Source organism: Lycium barbarum, chromosome 4 (genome assembly GCF_019175385.1).
Source record: "Lycium barbarum isolate Lr01 chromosome 4, ASM1917538v2, whole genome shotgun sequence".
NCBI classification, from domain to species: domain Eukaryota; kingdom Viridiplantae; phylum Streptophyta; class Magnoliopsida; order Solanales; family Solanaceae; genus Lycium; species Lycium barbarum.
In genome coordinates this window covers 137,992,625-138,005,218 of record NC_083340.1, presented here as the reverse complement: position 1 = coordinate 138,005,218, position 12,594 = coordinate 137,992,625, and positions in this window count along the sequence as shown.

The window sequence follows — 12,594 nt, the reverse complement described above, 5'->3', positions numbered from 1 at the left end:
CTTCGTTAATGGTGTTTTCTTCCCCCAATCCCCATTCTATTACTTCTAGCTGATTCTACAATCTCAATTAGATGTAATTGACATCATTCTTCATCACCCATATGAATACAACAATCCTAAGTCAACAATCCAAAAACCCTAGCATAGTTCATATAATTCTCTTTATCAAACCCATTTACTATTCTCCCAAGAACTTATCAACACTTTAATCATCATGAAACATCATAAAACTTACCTTGGTTATTGTAGGAATAAGCCTTGAGTTGAAATACTTCACTTGAACAAAACCCTAGTTCCACCTTCTATGGAGTTTCTTGACTTGAATGGATTTGATGTGTTTCTCACACTTAGTTTTGTGGATTGATGAAGTGGATCTTTTGTTTCACTTGGATTCTTGCATATGGAGTGTTTGGATGGCTCTAGAGAACCCTTGAGTCGTGTAGGAGAAATGGGAATGAAAAAAATGGGTTTGGGTCTCTTATTAACATCTTAAAATCTGACCCATCGGGCAATTCTACGCCCATTTTTACGTTCCGTATAATGGTTTTACGGACCGTATAACTCACCGTAAAACCATTTCAGTGATTTGGACATTCTGTGCTCATTTTACGGTGGGTTTTACGTGCCGTATAATGGTTTTACGGTCCGTATAACTTACCGTAAAACCATTCCAGTGATTTGGACATTCTATGCTCATTTTACGGCGGTCTGAGTCAATTTTACGGACCGTATAATTGAACCGTAAAATTGCCCAGCAAAATATGGTTTTCTGTGGCCATTTTACGCTGGCTTGAGTCAATTTTACGGACCGTATAATTGTTTTACGGACCGTAAAACTGACCCTCAAAATATCATTCTCTGTGACCATTTGACGGACCGTATAAATGTTTTACGGACCGTCAAAATGTTATACGGACCGTCAAATGGTCCGTCAAAATTCTCTGCTCGGACAGTCTGTCGTATAATGGGCATAACTCTTTGCACGGATGTCCGTTTGAGGCCCATAATATACCGTTGGAAAGATATTTCAAGGGGATACAACTTTCATCAAGGAAGTTTTCCCAAAATCCAAATTAATAGAGGGGTTATGGTCGTTGGAAGTAAGACCTTCCATAAACTCACTTGCAAACATGCCCCGTAGAGTGGCTTCCAACTTTTCTTTGCTCAAAGACATTTCTTATGCCTTAATTGGTTTTCAAAACACTTCCTATAACCCTCATATTGGTTCCATTATATTATCATCTTATGAGTCAAACTTTTCGTCCGAAGTTACGAGGTGTTACAATATCTCCCCCTTGGGATCATTCGTCCTCGAATGATAACCATTCGGGATTCTACAAATGTTTCGCCAGAGTTTCCCCTGTAATAAGGCACTACCAACCTGTCACAACAACCCATAATATCATTGCCTCACAGGGCTACATCACAATAGCATTATAAATTGGCCACACACGACCAATAGCATGAAAAGAAAGCTTACATACCTCAAAATCTTGGTGCTTCATCATAAATCTCTTCTGCATTTCAAGTGCGGGTAACTGGATTTCATATCCTCCTCGGCTTCCCATGTAGCTTCCTCAACTTTCTGACTCCTCCACAGGACTTTCACTGAGGCTACTTCCTTAGTTCTCAACTTGCGAACTTGACGATCAAGAATGGCTACAGGGATCTCCTCATAGGTGAGGCCATCCTTAACTGTTATAGCATCAGCAGGAACAACCAACGAAGGGTCTCCCACACACTTCTTCAACATGGATACATGAAATACTGGATGAACAGCAGCTAAATCTTGTGGCAACTCAAGTTCATAAGCTACTAGACCGACCTTTCGTAAAATTCTGTAAGGTCCAATATATCTGGGACTGAGCTTCCCTTTCTTGCCAAATCTCATAACACCTTTCATGGGTGAGACTTTAAGGAACACCCAATCATCAACTGAAAATTCTAAATCCCTTCGTCTCACATCTGTATAAGACTTCTGGCGACTCTGAGCTGTTTTCAAATGCTCCTGTATTAACTTGACTTTCTCCATAGCTTGATAAACCAAATCTGGTCCTAACAACCCTGCTTCACCAACTTCGAACCAACCAATTGGTGATCTACACCTTCGCCCATACAGAGCTTCAAATGGTGCCATCTCAATACTAGCATGATAACTGTTATTATAAGAAAACTCAATGAGAGGCAAGTGATCATCCCAATTACCTTTGAAATCCAAGACGCATGCTCTCAACATATCCTCCAGAGTCTGAATAGTACGCTCTGCCTGGCCATCTGTTTGTGGATGAAAAGCTGTGCTGAGGTTCACCTTAGTACCCAATCCTTTCTGAAAGGATTTCCAGAAGTTCGTTGTAAACTGAGCACCACGATCTTAAATAATGGACACTGGTGTCCCATGCAATCTGACAATCTCATTAACATACAGCTTGGCATAATCTTCTGCTGAATATGTGGTCTTGACTGGCAAAAAGTGTGCTGACTTAGTAAGCCGGTCAACGATCACCCAAATAGAGTCATGTCTCCTAGCTGAACGAGGTAAACCTGATACAAAATCCATATTGATCATTTCCCATTTCCAGACAGGAATATCAATATTCTGAGCCAAGCCACCAGGCCTCTGGTGTTCGGCTTTCACCTGCTGACAATTCGGGCACTTAGCTACAAAATCTGCCACATTCTTCTTCATATCGTTCCACCAGTAAATCTCCTTGAGATCATGATACATCTTAGTGGAACCCGGGTGAATGGAATACCTGGAATTGTGAGCTTCTGACAAGATTCGCTCTCTGAGTCCATCTACATCTGGGACACATAATCTGCCTTGGTACCTCAAGGTACCATCATCTCCCCCTTGTTCAAAAGCCGTCGTCTTATGCTTGTGAATCCCCTCTTTCAGCTGCAACAAGTAGGGATCATTAAACTGTTTCTCCTTGACTTCAACGACTAAAGAGGAAAGAGCACTATTCTGAACAACCACACCACCATCCTCGGAGTCCAAAAGTCGAACTCCAAGATTGGCCAAACGGTGAACTTCCTTTGTCATAACTCTCTTATTCACGTCCACATGGGCTAAACTTCCCATGGAATGCCGACTAAGAGCATCAGCTACAACATTCGCTTTCCCCGGATGATAGAGAATATCCACATCATAATCCTTAAGCAATTCGAACCATCTCCTCTGTCTAAGATTTAGCTCCCTTTGTTTGAAGATATACTGCAGGCTTTTATGATCTGTGAAAATATCAACATGCACTCCATACAAATAATGACGCCATATCTTAAGTGCAAAAATTACAGCTGCCAACTCTAAGTCATGAGTCGGATAATTCTTTTCGTGAACCTTGAGCTGACGAGATGCATAAGCTACAACCTTACCATGCTGCATTAAGACACATCCGAGACCAACTCCCGAAGCATCACAATAAACCACGAACCCTTCAGTTCCCTCTGGCAAAGTCAAAACTGGAGCAGAAGTCAATCTTTTCTTCAACTCCTCAAAGCTTCGCTCACAAGCATCTGACCATTCGAACTTAACTTTCTTCTGTGTCAACTTAGTCAACGGAGCAGAGATAGAAGAAAATCCTTCTACGAAGCGTCGATAATAGCCTGCCAGACCCAAGAAACTTCTTATATCAAAAACTGTGGTGGGTCTGGGCCAACTCTTTACGGCGTCAATCTTTTGAGAATCAACTTTAACACCTTCACCCGAGATCACATGGCCTAAGAATGCCACTGATTTAAGCCAAAACTCACACTTTGAGAATTTTGCAAAAAGCTCGCGATCTTTAAGAGTCTGCAACACTATTCTGAGGTGTTCTGCATGATCGGCCTCATTACGGGAATACACCAAAATATCATCAATGAAGACAATGACGAATAAATCGAGATAAGGCTTGAAGACCCTGTTCATAAGATCCATGAAAGAAGCTGGCGCATTTGTCAACCCAAATGACATAACAAGAAATTCAAAATGGCCATAACGGGTTCTGAAAGCGGTCTTCGGAATATCAACTTCCTTAACCTTTAACTGATGATAGCCTGTTCTGAGATCAATCTTGGAATAACATTGGGCGCCCTGCAGTTGGTCAAATAAGTCATCTATTCTAGGAAGAGGGTACCTGTTCTTAATGGTGACCTTGTTCAGCTGACGGTAGTCTATACACATGCGTAAAGAACCATCCTTCTTTCGGACAAATAAGACTGGCGCGCCCCAAGGCGAAACACTGGGCCTAATAAACCCCTTGTCAAGAAGATCCTTCAACTGGGCTTTTAACTCTTTTAACTCTGCTGGAGCCATTCTGTATGGCGGAATAGATATCGGCTGAGTATCGGGAAGTAAATCGATTCCAAACTCAATCTCCCTGTCATGAGGAACTCCTGGAAGATCTTCGGGAAAGACCTCTGGAAATTCATTTACAACTGGTACAGATTGAAGAGTTGGAGTCTGAGCATCTGAATCCTTGACTCGAACTAGGTGGTAGATATAGCCTTTGGAAATCATTTTTCTGGCTTTTAGGTAAGAAATGAATCTACCCCTGGGTACTACTGAATTACCCTTCCATTCTATGACTGGCTCATTAGGAAACTCGAATCTTACCACCTTAGTTCTACAACATACTGTGGCATAACATGAAGCTAACCAATCCATACCCATGATCACATCGAAGTCTACCATTTCTAATTCCGCTAAATCAGCTATGGTTCTGCGGTGATAGACTAGAACTGGGCAACCCCTATACATATGTCTAACTGTGAGTGATTCCCCAACGGGGGTGGACACCTCAAAGGTTTCATACAATTTTTCAGGTTCAATACTAAATTTCTTAGCAACAAAAGGGGTTACATAAGATAGGGTGGATCCTGGGTCAATAAGGGCATATACGTCGAAAGTGAAAACTGTTAGTGTACCTGTGACAACATCTGCACGAGTTTCTGTATCCTAACGGCCTGTCAATGCATACAAACGGTTTCGCCTACCGCTTGTGTTTCCAGACCTAGCTGCATTGTTCCCCTGATGAACTTGATTGTTACGAGGGACTGCTGAATTCGTGGGCTGCGCCACGTTACCTCCGGTACCTGGCCTAGCTGACGGACAATCTTTCCTAAAATGGCCTCTCTGGCCACAACCATAACATATATTCATGCCCAAGCGACACTCACCTGAGTGTCTCTTATTACACTTGCCGCATGTCGGATAAGTATAAGTCGACTGACCCCCACTAGCTTGAGAGTACGAACTTGATGGCCTGAAATTCGGCTTCTTATCATTGCGGAACTTAGGAAGTGGGGCACTTGCTGTGGACGGAGCAGGTACTGCTGACCTGTTCTTAAAGAATTTCCTGTTTCGGTTCCCGCTGAACTGTCCGGTAGACTTGACCCTCTTGTTGAACTCCTTGTCTTTCTCTTTTTGTAAGGTTTCTTCCTCCTTTAGCCTTGTCTCATTGCCCTGTACAAAAGCAACCATCTTGGAAATAGTCATTGTCCCATTCTGTGCAATAATATTGGCTCCATCATACAAATGGGAATCAAGGCCTTCAACGAATCTTCTCACTCTTGCCCTCATATCGGGTAACATGTGTGGGGCATGCTTAGCCAGGCTAACGAACTCCAAATAGTAATCTTGAACCGGCCTGCCATTTTGTTTGAGCTTTAGGAATTGTTCAGCCTTAGCCTCTCTGACCTCTACTGGCATAAAGTGGTCTAGGAATGCACTAGCAAATTCATCCCATGTAGCATCAGGCGCATTCTCACCTCGGGACAATTCCCAAGATTCATACCATGTGTTAGCAATGCTCTGCAGCTGATGAGCTCCAAAAGTAGCTGCTTCGGTTTCTGTAACTGTCATAATCCTGAAGAACTTTTGGAGAGCATCAATGTAGTCCTGAGGGTCCTCATCTTTCTTTGTCCCCGTAAAGACTGGGGATTCATTCTTAGAAAATCCTTCGTCTTAGAAGACTCTCCATTACCTCCTAAACTTGACCCAGATTCCTGACGTTGGGCCTGAGCTGCTACCAACTGGGTGAGCATGTTGATAGCATTCCTAACATCCCTGTCTGAAGCACTAGGAGGTGCAACGGTAGGGGCGGCTGGAGCTGTTGCCTGAGTCGGAATAGTATCTTCGTGAGCTACTCCAGCGGCAGCCCTTTGGCTGGTGGCTGTGTTTTTCTTCTTGTAAGTTCTTTTGTAAGGCATTTTCTGAAGAAAAAAAAACGTACACGCACGAATTAGGAAGCCATCCTAAAATACTGCTCTAACTGCACGATCTAGAATATGAAAGAAATGAGACAATCCTGAATGTCTTGGTGGTCAACTGTTTATATGTGTGGGGCCCTCACACATATAAAAGAGACCCCACTGGACACGGTTTCATAGACTCCCTAAAGATCCTTGAACCTAGGCTCTGATACCAAGCTTTGTCACGCCCCGAACCATGGCCTGGACGTAACACGGCACTCGGTGCCTGACTGCATGTGACCGAGCGAACCACATGGCTTGCTGAATCATCATGATACATAACATATGCGGAATATAACGTGAATGCATGATGAGCCTTTATAAAACATGTTAAGTCATAATACTTAATAAAATACTTGTTTAAACATGAGTGAGCCAAAATGGCTATACGACTCCAAATGTCTGACATGACATAACTGAATTTTCTAGTCTATGAAACCTCTATTATGAGTCTAACTGAAAAACATACTTACTGGGACAAGGCCCCCAGCATACCTTTAGATGCATAATTAATCATAAACAAAAGTTGACTAAACCCCGAATGAGATGGGGCTCACCAATAAGCTGATACGAATGTTGTCCTACTGAGCAGATGTGTCGTCCTGTATATCAGTACCTGCATCGTGAAATGCAGGCCCCCGGGTAATAAAAGGGGACGTCAGCACATTGAATGTACTGGTATGTAAAACAACTTAATGAAATAACATGAGACATGAAATAGCATGATAAGAACTGAAACTGAAAACCTGGACATGAACATGAGCATGAGCATGAGAACATAAACATGAAATTGAAACTGAAACTGAGTACTGGAACTGAACATAATCATGAGTACTGTAAGCATGAGATAATCTGTAATAATCTGTAATGATCTGTAATATTCTGTAATATTCTGTAATACCGACATGAACCACCACGGGGAGAAACGTGGAGTCTGATCTCTGCCCGATCAGCTAAGCCATCTCGTACCTTGCCGGGGCACGAGACATGAACATGACATGAATGGATCCAAATTCCCTCAATGGGGAAAATATGAAGGAATCGTCCTAACTGGGCGGAGCGATCCTTATCCTACGTTGGCATACGTAGTTTCAGGCTATCTGAGCCTTCTCGGTATTAATACAACTCCCGAACATGAAAATAATATAGTTGGCTAAGAAGCCCATGACTTTCGTGAATTAACTTGTACTTGTCTTGAAATCATGATTTCACGAAATAACTTGTCAACATGGTTTCATGAAATAGCTTGTAAACATGCTCTTGATTTATGAGTAATACAATAGTTCATAATCATATATTTGTAATTGACTTGAAAACATGCTTGTAACTTGTAAAATAAAATCATACCGTTTCATATGAACATAATGAGAACACATGAGAAAGAATTCATGATTCATGGAGTAAGCTAGGATTCCTAATATCCGTAATGGAAGGTTAGGAATACAATAACGAACATAGATACAAAATTTATGTACATACATACGTAATTACGGGCTACCAATATGTTGGGTTTAATGCCCTAGGATTTGAACTTCATAGATTTTAAGAAACGGATCATGTGGAAGAACGTAGAGATTCCCACATGTGGATGGAAGTTCTACATACCTTGACTTCCTGCTTTTGAGTGTATCACAATGTCCTTCAATCCCTTCAACTTTAATCTATAGCAATACAGGTCATAGGGACTCTATATTAGCAACAATATCCATGTTTTGTTCATCTAAGCATTTTATCAAGCACTTGGTGGGCATGAAGCTCCACAACCTTCGTTAATGGTGTTTTCTTCCCCCAATCCCCATTCTATTACTTCTAGCTGATTCTACAATCTCAATTAGATGTAATTGACATCATTCTTCATCACCCATATGAATACAACAATCCCAAGTCAACAATCCAAAAACCCTAGCATAGTTCATATAATTCTCTTTATCAAACCCATTTACTATTCTCCCAAGAACTTATCAACACTTTAATCATCATGAAACATCATAAAACTTACCTTGGTTATTGTAGGAATAAGCCTTGAGTTGAAATACTTCACTTGAACAAAACCCTAGTTCCACCTTCTATGGAGTTTCTTGACTTGAATGGATTTGATGTGTTTCTCACACTTAGTTTTGTGGATTGATGAAGTGGATCTTTTGTTTCACTTGGATTCTTGCATATGGAGTGTTTGGATGGCTCTAGAGAACCCTTGAGTCGTGTAGGAGAAATGGGAATGAAAAAAATGGGTTTGGGTCTCTTATTAACATCTTAAAATCTGACCCATCGGGCAATTCTACGCCCATTTTTACGTTCCGTATAATGGTTTTACGGACCGTATAACTCACCGTAAAACCATTTCAGTGATTTGGACATTCTGTGCTCATTTTACGGTGGTATTTACGTCCCGTATAATGGTTTTACGGTCCGTATAACTTACCGTAAAACCATTCCAGTGATTTGGACATTCTGTGCTCATTTTACGGTGGTCTGAGTCAATTTTACGGACCGTATAATTGTTTTACGGACCGTATAATTAAACCGTAAAATTGCCCAGCAAAATATGGTTTTCTGTGACCATTTTACGCTGGCTTGAGTCAATTTTACGGACCGTATAATTGTTTTACGGACCGTAAAACTGACCCTCAAAATATCATTCTCTGTGACCATTTGACGGACCGTATAAATGTTTTACGGACCGTCAAAATGTTATACGGACCGTCAAATGGTCCGTCAAAATTCTCTGCTCGGACAGTCTGTCGTATAATGGGCATAACTCTTTGCACGGATGTCCGTTCGAGACCCATAATATACCGTTGGAAATCTATTTCAAGGGGCTACAACTTTCATCAAGGAAGTTGTCCCAAAATCCAAATTAATAGAGGGGTTATGGGCGTTGGAAGTAAGACCTTCCATAAACTCACTTGCAAACATGCCCCGTAGTGTGGCTTCCAACTTTTCTTTGCTCAAAGACATTTCTTATGACTTAATTGGTTTTCAAAACACTTCCTATAACCCTCATATTGGTTCCATTATATTATCATCTTATGAGTCAAACTTTTCGTCCTAAGTTACGAGGTGTTACAAATTCCTTCCAATGGATTCCATAATCAATCTATCTTTTGTAGACTAGAGGCAAGGTTTTCCATGTCCCCCTCTAGTCATTGTAAGATCATCTTATTAATATAACATGGTATGGGTCAAGCCAAACCTCCCACACCTTAGGCTCACAACCTAAATGGTGATGGCTTATATATGTATTTATTAACCGCCATTTCATAATGCACACATATTGTCACGACCCAACCCCATAGGCCGTGACTAGTGCCCGATCTGAGCACCCGAACACATCTATCAAATGCTATCTCAAATTTTATCAAACGCATTCAAGTATATAGCGGAAGCCGACAAGGCTCTATTTCAAAGTTAGATAATTTCCAGAAAAATTTCGGCAGAGTTTCCTTTGTTTTACAGGCTATCCAAAATAACCCTGCGCACAGAAAATACCAACAAAAGACCACACAGGGCCAACGAAGCAACATTTAAACATATGCGGACCGGCTGCCGCGGCGAATGAGATCGCCCAAACACAACATATAAACGCATTTGTACAGAAAGACCCCAACCCACAAACATGTCCACAGACCTCTAAACAGACCGACAAAATCATATGACGGGACAGGGCCCCGTCGTACCCCTGAGTGACGTACATTTATACAATAGCAGGAGACTGTACCAAAAATATAGGCTCCGGATAAGAGAGCGCCTCAGAATAGCAGAATACGATCCTAAGCGGGCGGATCAGCGAACCTGTCGTATGTACCTGCGCGGCATGAAAATGCAGCCCCCGAAGAAAGGGGGTCAGTACGAAATATGTACTGAATATGTAAAGCCTGAATTACAGAAACAAAATCATAACTGGTACGGAACGTACAGAAAAAGTGAGTAGAAAATCCAAAGTATCAAATACATATTTTCAAAACATGCGGAGTGTGTACAGAAACATATGTCATATCAAATCCGACCCCTGCCAAGGGACTCGGCAGACAGAACGTGGCCACCCTCCCGACGCTGGTGCCACAACACAGAAGAATCAGAATAGGGGCATAACCCCGTAACATAGTATATCATATCAGATGGCCATGGCAAATCATATCAGAACATATGTACATGGCACAGCATACTCCACAAACCCATGTACACGTATACCTGCCCCCTCACATCGAGGCACGGCGAACAATGCAGAGGATTACGCTTGACAACATATCCTGGCCCGGGCTCAGTGTGGGAAACATTGGGTCATCCACGAATAGAGTAGCGAGAAACTAAATGCAGTTAAAATATCATAAATATTTTCAGAGACTCGATGAGGCATATCAATGACAAACCAATTCAATGAAGTCAGACGGGATCATAATAAGTGAGTTTCGGATGTCATAATGAATTACAGAAGCATAACCTTTCTGAAGTCGTTCCGAGTGCCAAAACAATTTATAAGACTTAATGAATTATTTAAAACAATTTTTGTTTAGTAGTTAAAAGAGTAGTCAGAACATTTCTTTCCAAAAACTGCTCGAAAACGAGCCTTAAGTACAATAAGGGTAAAACCGGGACTAGTGGGCCCACCTTGGGACAAGCAAGGCGGTGGGCTCAAATTACGCATTTTAGGCTTATGGGGTCACCTACGAAGGTTCTACGGACATTTTATAACTTTTCATAAAGTTTGGGGAAAGTTTGCATAATTTTCAAGAAAGCATACAAAAAAAGGTTCAATTCTATTGAATGAAAGAGGGATATTTTCAAATGCGGATTCCGATGAGCAGAATATTTTCCGAGGCTCGAATCCGATCCTAGTACACCTAGGACATGCCAAAAGAAGAAAAGGGATAGCTTTACATACCTCGAACGCACTTCCAAGATAACCAATCTAAAGCTAATCCAAATCTACGCCTCGGGCTCCCCAAGGTCTACAATTACGCCAACGAATACCAATCATTAGCTAAGGGCACTTAAGCCATTCATTCCAAACTAATCATTAAATTCTACAGAAAATTCGGCAGCACTTCCCCTGTAAATAGGCCATCCCGAGAATTTATCTCGCTCAAAATCAACAACAACAACCACAATAACCAACCTAGTAACATTGATAACCAATTCGAAAGGCAAAATAATAATAGTAACTCTCTTTTACATCATTCAACAACTTTCATAAATTCAACTCGACGACTTACCTTCAAGCCAACATCGATGCTTATATATTTAAATACTAACCCGAATCCATACCAACAATACTTAAAGACATTCTAAGCAATTCATACAACATTTCCAACAATCCAAAAATTTTCCCTTCCTTTCCACATAATGTAACTCTTCCATTCTAACTTCACACCCTCCAACTAATATCAACATTTTTCCATATTCATTAACTAACTCAAGATTACCCAAACATATTTCAATAACATTTTAAACAATATCCAAGGGTTCGAACCATTCCGCCCATTTCCATATTCCATTCGAAACTTCTACAATTGCAACGAAACTACCAAATCGCATTGTTTTCCTTCCAAATTCATTAATAACAACCATAGTTCACATTTAGCATCTTACTTTCATAATTGCATAAAAATTATATAAAAATCACATAAAACAGTCCATTAACTCCTTAAATCAACTCCTACACGGCTTCAACACAACCACATACAAAATTCCATAATTTTCATTCCTTTCAAACACACTACATCATTCAAACCATCCTTAATACATGTACAAGAAATTCAAACATTACTTCACATAAGCCCTTCACACGGCTAACTTTAAATTTCAACAACATTCAATACCAACATGCACCATTTTATACATATTCACAATGCATCCAACTCATTCTAAATGTAAAAGAAATAACCAATTCTTACCTTGGATACTTGACCCCAATTTGTGTCTTAAATCTTTATACTTGTTCTTGCTTTTCCACCTCTATCTCCTTGTCTTCTCCTTAGAATTTTATTAAGCTACAAACTGTTTTTTTTTTTTTTTTTAAAACCTCAATCTGGCCATGAGAAGTCATGCATCTGCTTTCTTGTTCTTGAAAGTTGATATCCAACAAATGCATTGGAAAATGCCATTTGCACTTTGCCTTATTCTATGTATATGGTTTCCCACCATGTTACACGTACACCCCCACTTAATGATTCAATATTCCACCTTGTCTTGTAAATTTTCAGATTTGATTCCCCTTTTTTTTTTTTGGGTGGGGCCCACATGGCCCTTTAAGCATAATTAATTAATGAAGTGATTTAAATTTTAATCCCACTTAATAATCTAATCATAGTTAATTTACCCCTAATCTCCAATAATATCTTTATACCAATAAAATTCATA